Genomic DNA, 15,104 nt, shown 5'->3' on the forward strand with positions numbered 1-15,104 from the left:
CATGAAGTGATGGGACTGAATGCCCTCATCTTACTATTTGGAATGCTGAATTTTAAGCCAGCTCTCTCTCTCTCCCCTTTCACTCTCATCAAGAAGCTCTTTAGTTCCTCTCACTTTCGGCCAGTAGAGTGGCATCCTGTGCATATATCAGGTTGCTGACATTTCTCCCAGCAATCTTGATTCCAGCTTGTGATTCCTCCAGCCCAGCGTGTTTGTTGCATGATGTTCTCTGCCTAAACGCTGAATGAACCGGCTGGCGATATACAGCCTTTTCATACTCCTTTGCCAATTTTAAACCAGTCGGTTGTTCCATGTAAGGTTCTAACAGTTGCTTTATTTTTTAAATGTAACTTCCTTTTAATTGACAGATAATGGCTTTACAGCATTTTGTTGGTTTCTACAAAACATCAGCATGAATCAGTCTCAGGTTTACCTATGTCCCCTCCCACTTGACATCCCTCCCACCTCCCTCATCCCACCTTTCTAGGTGGTTGGGGAGCCTGGGTTTGAGTTCCCTGAGTCATGCAGCAAATTGCCATAACAGTTGCATCTTGAACCACATACAGGTTTCTCAGGAGGCAGGTAAGGTGGTCTGGTATTCCCATCTCTTTAAGAATTTTCCACATCTTGTTGTGATCCACACAGATGCTTTAGTGTAGTCCAATGAAGCTTTATGGTCCAACGAATGTCAGCAATTGGATTTGGATCTCTCATTCCTCTGACTTTTCTACATCCAGCTTGTACATGTGGGAGTTCTCGGTTGACATACTCCTGAAGACTAGCTTGAAGGATACTGAGTGTAAACTTTCTTTTTTTTTTCCAGTATATGAAATGAGTGCTATTGTCCAATACGTCAACATTCTCTGGCAGTGCCGTTTTCTGGGATTGGAATGAAAACTGACCTTTCCCTTTCCTGTGACCACTGCAGAGTTTTCCAAATTTGCTGACTTACTGAGTGCAGCACTCTAACAGCATCATCTTTTAGGATTTTAGGTGGGTCAGCTGGATTCCGTCACGTCCACTAGCTCTATAGTAAAGTTTCCTAGGGCCCACTCGACTTCATGCTCCAGGATGTCTGTGACCACACCACTGTGCTCATACAGGTCGTGAAGACTCTTTTTGTATAGTTTTCCTGTGTATCCTTGCCAGCTCTTCTTAATCTCGTCTTTTTCTGTTCTGTTCTTACTGTTTCTGTGTTTTATCGTGCCACTCCTTGCATGAAACAGTCCCTTGATATCTCCAGTACTCTTGAGATCTTTCCATTGTATTGTTTTCCTCTACTTCTTTCCATTGTTCACGCAAGAAGATCTATTTCTCCTTGCTATTCTCTTGAACTCTGCATTCCATTGTTCGTATCTTTCCTCCTTTCCCTTGCTTGTCGCTTCTCTTCATTCCCATCTATAGGTAAAGCCTTCTCAGACAATGACTTTGCATCACTGCCTTTCTTTTTCTAGGGACCGTTTTGGTCACTGTCTCCTGTGTCATGTTATGAACCCCTGTCCTAGTTCTTCAGGCGCTCTGTCTAGCAGATGTAAACCCCTGAATCTACCTGTTAGTATCCTTCAATGTATACTGATGGGCTTCGCAGTTGGCTCAGCAGTAATGGATCTGAGAGTAATGCAGGAGGCACATGTTCCATCCAAGGTTGGGAAGATCCCCTGGATGATGGCATGGCAACCCCTTCCAAGATTCTTGACTGCAGAATCCCATGGACAGAGGAACCTGGCATACCACAGGGTTTCCGAGTTGGCCATCACTGAAGGAACTGGCACACACCCACCCAATGTATAAACATAAAAGATATATTTTAGGTGAGCACTGACTCCCCTAGTGGTTTACCGTACTTTCTTCAAATAAATTACAGGCTAGCAGTCAGCCAATCACAGGAAGCTAGAAGCTTAGAGTGGGCAATCAGGGCAAAGTGCCGTCTAGGATTCAGCCAGTCAGGAAAATGTATATGCTCGGATTCAGCCTATCTGGTGAGAGGCAGCCAGTACCAACAAGGTAGAGGTTAGTTTCCAGTCAGTCAAAGCAAAGTCTGTGCTAGATGTCAGCCAGTCAGATCAAAGAGGATGCTACGAGTCAGCCAATTAGGATAAAGTAGAGGCTAGGTGTTAGCGTATCAGGGCAATGTACTGCCTAGACGTCAGCCAACAGAGCCAAGAACTGGCTAGAAGTAAACCAATCAGAGTAACGTACGAGCTAGGAGTCAGCCAATCAGGGCACAGGAGTGGCTAGGAGTCAGCCAATCATGGTGAGGTGCTGGCATGGAATCAGCCAGTCAGGAAAAAGTACCAGTTAGGGGCAGGCAACAATGACATACTATAGGCTAACATTCTGCCAATCAGAGCAAAGTACAGGCTAGGAGTCAGCCAACCAGAGCAAAGCACAAGCTCAGAGTCAGCCTATCAGGGAAAGGAACAGGCTAGAGTCAGCCAATAGAGCAAAGTACAGGCTAGGAGTCTACCAACCACAGCAAACTACTGGCTAAGAGACAACCAATCAGGGCAAAGTACATGCTAGGGTTCCATCAATCAGGGCTTGAGGTATGGGCTCCTCGTGAACCACTCAGAACAAAGTACAGGCTTGGAGTCAGAAAAGCAGGGCAGGTGCACGCTAGGAGTCAGTCAAGGTAAAATGCATGCTTGGAATCATTGACTCATAACTGGCAGGGGAAAGGGTTGAAATCAGCCAATCAGGACAAAGTATAGGCTGGAGTCAGCCAATCAGCCCAAACTACTGGCTAAGACGGCTGGTACATGCTCGGAGTCAGTCAGTCAGGGTAAAGTACGGGCTTGAAGTCAGCCAGTCAAGTCAAAATAAATGCTTAGAGTCAGCAAATCAGAGGAAAGTACTGGCTAACAAGCGGCTAATCCATACAGAATAGGAATCAGCCGATCAGGAAAAGGTATAGGCTAGGAGTCAGCCAATCAGGCAAAGTACAGACTGGAGTCAGCCAGTCAACACATACTATAGGCTAGGATTCAGCTAATCAAGGCAACATGCAGCTAGCATTCAGCCATTCAGAGCAAAGGACAGTCTAGTAGTCAGCCAATCAGAGCCAAGTACAAGCTTGGCATCAGCCACTCAGGGGAAGGGATAGGCTTGGAGTCAACCAAAGAGGCCAAACTACTGGCTAAGTTACAGCCAATTAGGCCAATGCACAGTCTAGAAGTCAGCGAATCAAGGCCCAATACAAAGTTGGATTCTGCCAATCAGTGCAAGGTACAGGCTTGGAATCAGCCAATAGATCAGAGTACAGGCTAGGATTCAAGCAATCAGAACAAAGTACTGGCCAAGAAACAGCCAGTAAGGGTCAGGACGGCTAGGAGTCACCCAATCAGGGCAAAGTACAGGCTTGGAGTCAGCCTATCAGGACAAATACAGGCTAGTCAATCAAGCAAATATTTGGATTCAGCCAATCAGGACAAAATATACGTTAGGAGTCTACCAATGAGATCAAGCTACTGCCTAAGATATAGTCTATCCAGGCAAGGCACAAGTTCGTGTCAGCAAATCAGTGGAAAATATGGCATTGGGGTCATTGCACATGGTTCCATCACTTTATCGGAAATAGTTGGGGAAACAGTGGAAACTGTGTCAGACTTTATTTTGGGGGGCTCCAAAATCACTACAGATGGTGATTGCAGCCATGAAATTAAAAGACGCTTACTCCTTGGAAGGAAAGTTATGCCCAACCTAGATAGCATATTTATAAGCAGAGACATTACTTTGCCAACAATGGTCTGTCTAGTCAAGGCTATGGTTTTTCCAGTAGTCATGTATGGATGTGAGTTGGACGGTGAAGAAAGCTGAGCGCCAAAGAATTGATGCTTTTGAACTGTGGTGTTGGAGAAGACTTTTGAGAGTCCCTTGGACTGCAAGGAGATCCAACCAGTCCATCCTAAATGAAATCAGCCCTGAATATTCATTTGAAGGACTGATGCTGAAGCTGAAACTCCAGTACTTTGGCCACCTCATGTGAAGAGTTGACTCATTGGAAAAACCCTAATGCTGGGAAGGATTGGGGGCAGGAGGAGAAGGGGATGACAGAGGATAAGATGGCTGGATGGCATCACTGACTCGATGGACATGGGTTTGGATAGACTCCAGGAGTTTGTGATGGAGAGGGAGGCCTGGCATGCTGTGATTCATGGTGTCGCAAAGAGTCGGACACGACTGAGCAACTGAACTGAACTGACTGGCTAAAAGACATCGAATCAGGGCAAAATACTGGCTAGGAGTCATTCAATCAAGGCAAAGCACATGTTAGCACTCAGCCAATCAGAGCAACATACTAGCTTTGAGTCAGCAAATCAGGCCAAAAGATTGGCTAGACATCAGCCAATCAAGGCAAAATACAGGCTAACACTCAGCCAATCAGTGCAAAGTACAGCATAGGAGTCACCCAATCAGAGCAAAGTAAACTCTTGATTTCACCCCAGCAGGGCTAAGTACAAACTTGGAGTCAGACAATCAGGGCAAAGTGTAGGCAGTATTCAGCCACTCAGCCAACTACAAGCTTGGAGTCAGACAATCAAGGTAAAGTAGTGGCTAGGAGTTAGCCAATCAGAGCAAAGTACCAGCTTGGTGTCAGCCAATCAGTGCAAGTACAGGCTACCACTCTGCCAATCAGAGCAAATTACAGACTAGGAGTCAGCTAATCAGGACAAAATACTCCTGTTGTTGGTCAGTGACCAAGTCTGTCGAATCTTTGCAACCCCATGGAGTGCAGCAGGCCAGGCTTCATTGTCCTTCACTATCTCCTGGAATTTGCTCTATTCCCTGTCCATTGAGTAAGTGTTGCCATCTAATCTGCTCATCCTCTTCTGCTACCATCTCCTTTTGCTGTCAGTGTTTGCCAGCATCAGGGCCTATTCCACTGAATCGGCTCTTGGTGTCAGGTGTTCAGATTACTGGAGTATCAGTTCTTCTAATGAATATTCAGGGTTGATTTCCTTTAGGATTGACTGCTTTGATCTCCTTGCTGTCCTAAAGACTCTGAAGAGTCTTCTCCAGCATCACCATTCAAAAGCAGTAATTCTTTGGCGCTCAACCTTTTTTGGGGGGGGCTCCAACTCTCACATCTGTATATGACTCCTGAAAACAACATAGCTTTGACTATATGGACCTTTGTCGGCAAACAGATGTCTTTGCTTTTGAATACACTATCTAGCTTTGTCATAGCTTTCCTTCCAAGGAGCAGTGAAGTGATAGTGAAAGTCGCTCAATTGTATCTGACTCTTTGCGACCTCATGGACTATACAGTCCATGGAATTCTCCAGGCCAAATACTGGAGTGGGTAGCCTTTCTCTTCTCCACGGGATCGAACCAACCCAGGGATCGAACCCACCTAGGGATAAAACCCAGGTCTCCTGCATTGCAGGTGGATTCTTTACCAGCTGAGCCACAAAGGAAGCCCAAGAATACTGGAGTGGGTAGCCTGTCCCTTCTCCAGCGGATCTTCCCAACCCAGGATTCGAACTGGGTTCTCCTGCATTGCAGGCGGATTCTTTACCAACTGAGCTATCAACAAGCATCTTTTAATTTCATGGCTGCAGTCACCGTCCTTGTGATTTAGGAGCCCAGGATAATAAAATCTGTCACTGCTTTCACTTTTTCCCCCTTTATTTGCCATGATGTGATGGGGTTGCATGCCCTGATCTTAATATTTTGAATGTTGAGATTTAAGCCAGCTTTTTCACTCTCCTCTTTCACCCTCATCAAAAGGCCCTTGTCCTCACTGCATGACTTGTGGGATTTCTGTTCCCAGAGATTGTACCCAGGCCGTAGCAGTGTAAGTCCGTAATCCTAACCAGTACACCACCAGGTACTGGTGATTGTATCAATCCTGATACAATCTGATAGTGTCAAATCCCATAGGTTAAGGGTCAGTATTACAAGGTGCCCCCTCACCCCGATCTCAGATGCTAGTTGCAAGTTCTGGTTACCTGTGCTTCTAACCAAGCTGCTGTAAATCAAAGGTTCCAGTGACACCACTCCTTAGGGGTCAATTAACCCAGGGATCGAACCCAGGTCTCCTGCATTGCAGGTGGATTCTTTACCAGCTGAGCTACAGGGAAGCAAGATTAATCTGCTAGAATAACTCATACAACTCAGAGAAACACTTCCTCACATTTACCAGTTTAATTAAAGGCTATGATAAGGATACAGAAGGATATCCAGGTGGAAGAGATGCACAGGGCGAGTAACGTGGGAAGGGGGCAGAGCTTGCATGCACTCTTCAGCTGCACTATTCTCCAGGCACCTCCAACTGTGCGCCAACCTGGAGGCTCTCGAAGCCCATACTTTTGGGATTTTTATAGCGACTCCATCACATAGTCGTGATTGAACATTATTATTCCATTTGCAGCCTTTCTCCCTTTTCGAGAGAATGGGGGGCAGGCAGCGCTGAAATTTTCAAGCTTTTAAACATGGCTTTTCTGTCTGGTGACCAGCCCCCACCTAGGAGCCATCCAGGAGTCCACCCAGAGTCGCCTCATGAGAACAAAGGACACTCCTACCACTCAGGTAATTATAAGGGTTTCAGGAGCCCTGTGTCAGAAACCAGGGTTAAAAACCAAATATTAGAACAAAAGATGCTCCTTTGCTCTCATCAGTTAGGAAATTACAGGGTTTCAGGAGCTCTGTGCCAGCAGCCAGGCCAGAGCCCAACACTTATATTTTCTGTTATCTCATAACTATGAATTCTACATGCCACAACTGACATCTTTAGATATTGAGTCTTCCCGTTCCTGAACATGGTGTGTCCCTCCAAACATTCAGGTCTTCTTTTATGTCCCTCAGTAACAGTGCAAGTCTTTACTGTTCTCAACACGATATCTTGTAAATTGTTGTTCATGTTCAGTCACTAAGTTGTGTCCAACTCTCTGTGACCCCACGAACTGCAGCACTCCAGGCTTCCCTGTCCTTGACACACAATAAATATCTGCTGACGATTATCTGAAAAGGGTTTACTTGAGAACTGGAGATTGAGAAGACAGAGCCAACCTTAGGGAAAAGCAGTGACTTTGGGCCAGTTTCTTGTGCCTCAGTCTCCCTTTCAGACAAATAGGTATAATCATAGTACCTGCACCAGAGGATTACTGTAAGAAGGGAGATAATTCATGCGATTTAGAACAGTGAGTGCCGGGCAAAAATTAGTGCCTGCTTTTCATTAGCTGCTGTTATTGTTGCTAGCTGGGTTTCCTAGGTGGTACAGTGGTAAAGAATCCACCTGCCAGTGCAGGATACGCAAGAGACGCATATTTGATCCCTGGGTTGGGACAATCCCCTGGAGAAGGAAACGGCAACCCACTCCATTTTTCTTGCCTGGAAAATTCCACAGACATAGGAGCCGGGCGGGCTACAGTCCATGTGGTTGAAAAAGAGTCTGACATGATTTAGCAACTAAAAAACACCACCCATGCATTGTTGCTAGCTAATTGGCCTTAACCATGCTATTGAACTTGTCAACTGTCATTCATTAAGTCTCTCATTTAACTTCTCATCTTTCTTCACTTGATTGCTCTAAGGCTTCATAGCACCTGACATATAATAGGTATTCAATAATTCAGTTGGTAAAGAATCTGCCTGCAATGCAGGAGACCCCAGTTCAATTCCTGGGTTGGGAAGATCCCCTGGAGAAGGGATAGGCTACCCACTCCAGTATTCTTGGGCTTCACTTGTGGCTCAGCTGGTAAAGAATCTGCCCGCAATGTGGGAGACGTGGGTTCAATCCCTGGGTTGGGAAGATCCCCTGGAGAAGGGAAAGGCTACCCACTCCAGTATTCTGACCTGGAGAATTCCATGGACCATATAGTCTATGGGGTCGCAGAGTCGGATGCGACTGAATGACTTTCACTTTCACAAAAGTTCCCTTGGTTCTTTACATGGTTATAGTGATATTTAACATATGAATACTTTATGCCCAGCATTTTACCTATTACCTTAGTTATCCCACTTAATTATCAAGACAATGATGTAAATGGTGTGGTATTGAGAAGCAGGTATCCCTAGTTTAAGATTGAGTAACTTGAACGTGAAATAGATTGTGACCAGCCCAAGGGCATATTTCACGTGGTTCCGCTGAAATTTAAACTCTTATTGCATTTTCAAAGATCGACACTGGAGAGGGTCATTTGTAAATTCAGTGGCTGAGCCTTTATTGCTATGTAGCCAAAGACTTATTCTCCTTACTGGATGTGCAAGGATTTCTTGTCTTACTTTAAGAATAGGCGCGCTTTGCTGCCCCTTAGTGGCCCACCAGGTTCTTACATCCAGGTTCCGTTTTATTAAAAAACAAAATAAATCAAAACATCTTATTCATTCCAATAATTTCCTTCTAGGAAAAGTGATGTGAAGAGCCGACTCATTGGAAAACACCCTGATGCTGGGAAAGATTAAAGGCAGGAGGAGAAGGGGACAACAGAGAACAAGATGGTTGGATGGCATCACTGACTCAATAGACTTGAGTTTGAGCAAGCTCTGGGAGATGGTGAAGGACAGAGAAGCCTGGCGTGCTGCAGTCCATGGGGTTGCACAGAGTCGGACACGACTCAATGACTGAACAACAAAGGAAAGGTGTTACCTTGGGAGAGGCAAGGAAAATAAGTGATTGGGGTAAACTTTGTTATTGGTTTTTTGAGTTTTTTAATAAAGAGGAGAAAATACGAGTGTCTCTTACACCATTCAGCGTGATGTCCCAGAAACATCTGAAAAAAAGCAACACAGCAGCACAGCACTCGGATAGTCAGTTCAGGCGACAGAGGCCCCCAAACTTTTGGATTTCTCCAGGCAGGGTCGCTTTTTCATCCCTGTGGAAATGTCCCCTCCCTCACCTCCTGGGAAAGCTGGCACTGGTCCTCACAGGAAGGATCTGGAAAATAGGTGATCCATGGGGAGGGTTGCCCCAGCTCCTGGTTCTGCCCACCATTGCTCTATTTGCCTACAGCCAGCCCTGGCCCTTTGGGCACATTGGCACATCTAGAGATCCTGCTTGCAGGTGGGAGTGGCATGGGGCACCTAGACAGAGCCACACCTCCTGGGGTGTCAGGCATGAGCACAAAACTGTCAGCTATTAATGGAATTAAGATGGTGGGGGCAGTCACCTGCTACAATATGGAGATCCACTGGTATGAAATGGAAGGTGCAGTGAGATTCCATTCATGTATTTTACATATGCACTTACAGGTATGTATTATGTTTCATATGCACATACATTAATGCCTACATACATACCAGAGGACGTTATGTCAAAATAGTAATAATGCATCTAGGGTGTAGGATTGTGGATGGGTTCTCTCTGCACTTACCTGTATTTTGTAAGTAATCTCTAATAAATATGTGTTGATATCAGACCCATGCGTCTTCCCAGGTGGCACTAGTGGTAAAGAACCCACCTACCAGTGCAGGAGATGCCAGAGACACAAGTTCAATCCCTAGGTCGGGAAGATCCCCTGGAGGGGAGGGCATGGCAACCCACTCCAGTATTCTTGCCTGGAAAATTCCATGACAGAGGAGCCTGGCGGGTTACAGTCCACAGGGTCACAAAGAGCTGGCCATGACCGAAGCGACTTAGCATGCAGCACACACATCAGATCCATAAGCCCTGATTCTTCATGACATTCACCAGAAAATCAACCTGAATAGACATAGGTCCTGCATGTGACAGATTTCAAAAATTCAGTCTTGCTGTCTCTAAAACTCATGCTTAAACTTGTCAGACTGTGGGTCCTAATTTGGGGATGGTGGAAACTAAGGCCCTGTGGCAGAGAGGTTAGCACCTAAGTTTGGATGAGGGGCAGAGCACCAGGATTAGTCTGGAGAACAGGGCTCCCAGGCATCCTGAGGACACCTACTGAGAAAGAAAGAGTTCCCTCTTTCCCTCCTTTCTTTTCCCTTCTTCAGCCTCATCTGCTGGTTCATTTATTCTTTCAGCCAGCAAACTTTTACCGGAGAGCCCTGCAGGCACCAGACTAGACTCTGAGGATACAGGATGAAAAGACCCAGTGCCTGCCCTCAGGAAGCACCCCACTTACTGGAGAAGACAGATCGCATGAGGGGCATTAGTTGAGGCCCTTGTAGGATGCTGCAGGGTCACAGAGGGATGAAATACTGGCCAGTTGCCTGGGGATGTGGGAACTTCACAGAGCTGGTGACAGCTGGGTTGGGTCTTCAAGGATGAACAAGAGTTTCCCAGGCAGAGTAGGAGCAGGAAGCATCTTCTGAGTAGACAGTGCAGTGTGGGCAAAGGCACGGAGGTGTGAGGGAGCATTGTCAGAGTCTAAGTTGGGAGGGCAACATGGTCAGATAGATTCACCCTTTGACTCAATACACATGTGTCATAGGAGATGGGGTGGCTGAGGTAGAAGAGGAGCCAATCACAGGAGGGCCTTGTGAGCCACGCAGGGCAAGGTGTGGCGACATCTGAGTGGGCTGGGGAGGCACGAGAGGGAAGTGCGGAGTTACAATGTTGTGAAAGTCTTCACCCAAGCAACTGGAAGTCTGGAGATGCCATTAGGTGACACGGAGGAGACAAGAGGAAGCTGAGGAGTACTCCAGTTTGGATTTGCCGAGTTTGCAAGGCCTATTGGATCTCTAAGGGGAGGATTCAGAGCAGCAGGTGTCTGTGTTTATAAACCTCAAACCAGACCAGACAAGACCCTCAAGGGAAGGAGTACACAGAGGGAGGCAGGCCAAAGCCAGAGCCCTGTGGCTCTCCCGCCTCCGGGCACTAGAGGATGAGGGGAGAAGGAGGCAGCTGGAGGCCCTGAGGACTGACTGACTGACTGGCCAGTGGGCTCCAAGGAAAAGCAGGAGAGCTTGCTGTTCAGGAAGCTAAGAGAAGCAAGGCTCGAAGGGAGAATGGAGTGATGAACCACATCAAATGCCCTGAGAGCCCCAGTAACATGAGGACTCAGAACTCACCATTGGACTCAACAGCAGGAAGGGAGGCCATGGATGGCCTTGGCACACCCCCACCTCATGGGTATGCAAGCCGTGCAGTTGGACAGCTCTCTCTCAGCAGGGTCCCACACTGATCTCATGCTCTTTTATCACCATCTGGAAACTTAAAAAAAAATTTTTTTGGCCATGCCACATGGCTTGTGGGATCTTAGTTCCTCGAACCCATGGCCCCTGCAATGGAAACACAAAACCTTCACCATTGGAACTCCAGGGAAGTCCTTGGATATTCTGAAGCAACTTTCTGCAGTGGGCTGGATGACAAGCCCTCTCCCAAAAGATCATATTAGGAGAAAGGGTTTCTGCAGATGTACTTTAAGTAAAGATCTTGAAGTAAGATCAGATTGGATTAGGGTGGGCCCTAAACCCTGTGACCAAAGTCCCAATGAGAGAAGAGTAGGGAAAGGCATACCCAGAAGGTGATGTGAAGATGGATGCAGACTTTGGAGTGATGCATCTACAAGCTGAGGAATGCCAAGCACTGTCTGTGGCCATCAGGAGCTAGGAGACACAGGTGGAATGGATTCTAAAAGTCTTCAGAAGGAACCCACCCTGCTGACATCTTGATTTTGGACTTCCAGCTTTTAGAACTGTGAGAGAATCCATTTGTGTTGTTTTAAGCCACACAACGTGCAGTAATTTGTTATGATAACTGTGGGAAACAAATAGACTTTTGAACAAAGGGCTCCACATTTTTACTTTGCCCTGGGCCCTGCAAATGATGTAGCTGATCTTGCCTTGCCAAGGGTGGATTCTGAGGCTTGGTGAGGTATGCACTGTACTGCAATGTGTTCAAGAGATAATGGGAGGTAAGGAATTAGAGACTGCCAGGGAGGACAACTTGAATTCCCAGGAGTCTTGCTGAAAAGAGGACCCAGAAGTGGAGCAATTTTTTTTCCATTCTCACACACACACAAATCAGCATTTTGTGTCTGAGTTGCAGTGCTCTACCCACACCACACATGACAGCAGCAACAGCTCTCTTCTTCACTGATAAGCTGCCAAAAGTGTTCACATCAAGGGACTTCCCTGGTGGTCCAGTGGCTAAGAACTTGTGCTCCCAATGTAAGGGGCCAGGGTTTGATCCCTGATTAGGGAACTAGATATGATATGTCATAGCTAGGAATTTTCAGGCCACAACTAAAAATCCTGCCTGCCTCAACAAAGATCAAATATCTTACATGCGGCAACTAAGACCCAGTGCAGCCAAATAAATCAAAATAAATATTTTTTTTAAAGTGTTCACATCCATGATTTCATGGAACCCTCACGAAAGGCCTGGGTGGTAATGAAGTCATTCCCTTTATGTCCATTTTTCAAACAGGAAAACAGAGGCTCAGAGAGAATAAGAATAAGAATAAGATGACTGACCAGCAGACCCAGGGCTTCAATCACAGTAAGGTCTTTCCCTCTCTCCTTGGCTGCCCATTTAAGCCTTTTTTTTTTTTTTTTTTTTTTTGGAATTCGAGGAGCAGAGGAAGCAAATTCCTGAGGCACAGCAGCTCTTGAGTGTGGAAGCCAGTGTCTCTCTGGCCGACATGGTGGCTGCTTCTCTCACAACAGAGATCCAGGCCGGCCCTTGGCAGGACTCCCTCCCCGGAGTGGGCTTCAGAGGGGGCCGGCTAGCAGCCGACAAGGCTCGCAGAGAAGACCCATTCAGAGCCGAGGACCCACTCAGAGCCAAGAGCCCTTTGAAGACAATAGTGCCAGAGGAGACAGAAGACAGGGGCATAGCAGAAAGGCAGATGAAACAGCGCCTGGGGTGGTGGCTGTCGCGTTGAGGTTGTGTCAGGCTGGCAGTTTGAGGCTCTGGTTGAGGGAAGGAGGTGACGAGCTGAGCTAAGAGGCAGGAGCGGGTGGGAGGGCTGTCTAGGCTCCAGAGAAAACCGCACAGAACCCTCCTTTGTGACCGAAGTAGCAGAGAGATGTCACTTGCAGGCCTGGGAATGGCCAGGGGGCATAACAGTGATTCTAGCCACAGCCTCCTCCTCAGCTGGGAGCTGGGGCTTGCAGGGCAAGGTGGCCGAACGCATGCCATCTCAACATCTTGGTGACAAGTAGACATAGCACTCCCTATCTAGTCACCAAACTCCAGACCAGGAGCCCTGAAGCCCCCTCCCTGGAGGAGCTGGGTGGGCCAGGTGCTGGAAAGGGCGCCAGAGGATGGGCAGGGCCCCTGTCACAGCCCATCAGGCAGGAGCTGAGTGGATCCCAACACAGGAGGGGAGGGTTGGATACTGCTCTCTGAATGACAGCTGAAGCAGACAAGCTCCGAGGAGAGGATGGAAGAGCCTGAGGCCAGTCAGAGAACTCAGCTGAATCAAGGTCATAAAACAGGAAGCGAGAAACTGGGAGATTGGGATTAACATATATGCACTACTATGTATAACTGAGTGAGAGAAAGTCGCTCACTCGTGTCCGACTCTTTGTGACCCCATGGACTATACAGTTCATGGAGTTCTCCAGGCCAGAATACTGGAGTGGGTAGCCTTTCCCTTCTCCAGGGGATCTTCCCATCCCAGGGACTGAACCCAGGTCTCCCACATTGCAGGTGGATTCTTTTACCAGCTGAACCAACCTACTGTATAGCATAGGGAACTCTACTCAATGCTCTGGGGTGACTATGAAGGGATATATGTATACAGATAGCTGATTCACTTTCCTGTACATCAGAAACTAGCACAACATTTTAAAGCAACTATATTCCAGTAGAAAAAAATTTGTATAAGAAGCTCATAAAACCAAACCAAACCCAGCTCCCATTAACTAAGGGTTGCCACAGCCAGCATCATGCTATGTACTGTCTTTGGAAGAGCTACTTCAATTCTTAGGACACTGCTAGAAGGCAGAACTAATTATTACGACCTCCACTATCTGGTGAAGGAAGCCAAGGCACAGAACCATGCAGAGCATTGCCAAGGACACCTAGTTAAGTTTCCAAGTTGGGATTCAAACCAGGTGTGTCTGACTCCAAAGCCCACTCTGTTAGTTCTCTCTTGAAAGGATGTTATAATCAGTAATTTTTTTTTCTTTTGTCTGTGCCATGCAACTTGCAGGATCTTAGTTCCCTGACCAGGGATCAAGCCCGTGACCCCTGTAGTGGAAGCACAGAGTTCTAACCATTGGACTGCCAGGGAATTCCCTATAACCAGCAAACAAAATAAAAGATGATATCAATAAAAGTAAAAATAACTGCCTCCTTGTATCAAGCACCTACTATGTGCCAGACATTGTTCTAAGAGCGTTAACAGGAGGTGAAGAACTCATTTCATTGTCACTACAACCTCAGAAGTAGGTATTAATATTATCATTGTTACCACTTCCTTCTACAAACAGGAAACTCATTCATGTAGAGTGAGGCAGAGGGCCCAGTTTTTGCAAATTGCCCAAGGGCTCCCAGACAGAGTTGATCACCAGAAAGACCAAGATTGGAAGCATGGCACTTTTAGCTCCACCTCCATCCTCCAGAGAGGAAAAAAGGGGCTGGAAATGGAGTTAATAATGGATCATACACATGTGAGGAAACTTCCATAAAATCCCAATAGTAGGGGATTTGGGAGCTTCCAGGTTGGTGAACACATCCACACGGGAAGTTGACACATCCCAGCTTCATGGCGACAGAAGATCCTGCACTTGGGACCCTCCCAGACCTTGCCCTGTGTGTCTCTTCATCTGGCTGTACATCTGCGTATTCTTTTTTATATCCTTTGATAAACAGGTAAACAGAGGCGTTTCCTTGAGTTTTCTGAGCCTCTCTAGCAAATTAGTTGAACTAAAGGAGAGGGTCATGGAATTTTCAGATCTCTAGCTCTATAGCCTGTTGGCCAGCAGCATAGATGAGAACCTGGGGTCACCAGTGGCAGCTGAAGTGGGGACTGAGGGCAGTCTTGTGAAACTGAGCCCTTAACCTGTGAGGTCTGAGGCTATCACTGGGTACATAATATCACAATGGAATTAAGTTGTAGGACACCCAGCTGGTGTCACAGAATTTTTCAAAGTAAGGGAAAAAAGCCACGCATTTGGTGACTGAAAGTGAAGTGTCTGGCATCAGTAATAGAGGAGACTCACAGGGGAGAAATACGTAAAGCGGAAGAGTTGGATTTTTTCCGTAAAGAGTATAGGGAACAAAAAATTATTTT

This window comes from Cervus elaphus, chromosome X, assembly GCF_910594005.1.
Source record: "Cervus elaphus chromosome X, mCerEla1.1, whole genome shotgun sequence".
In the NCBI taxonomy this organism is placed as follows: domain Eukaryota; kingdom Metazoa; phylum Chordata; class Mammalia; order Artiodactyla; family Cervidae; genus Cervus; species Cervus elaphus.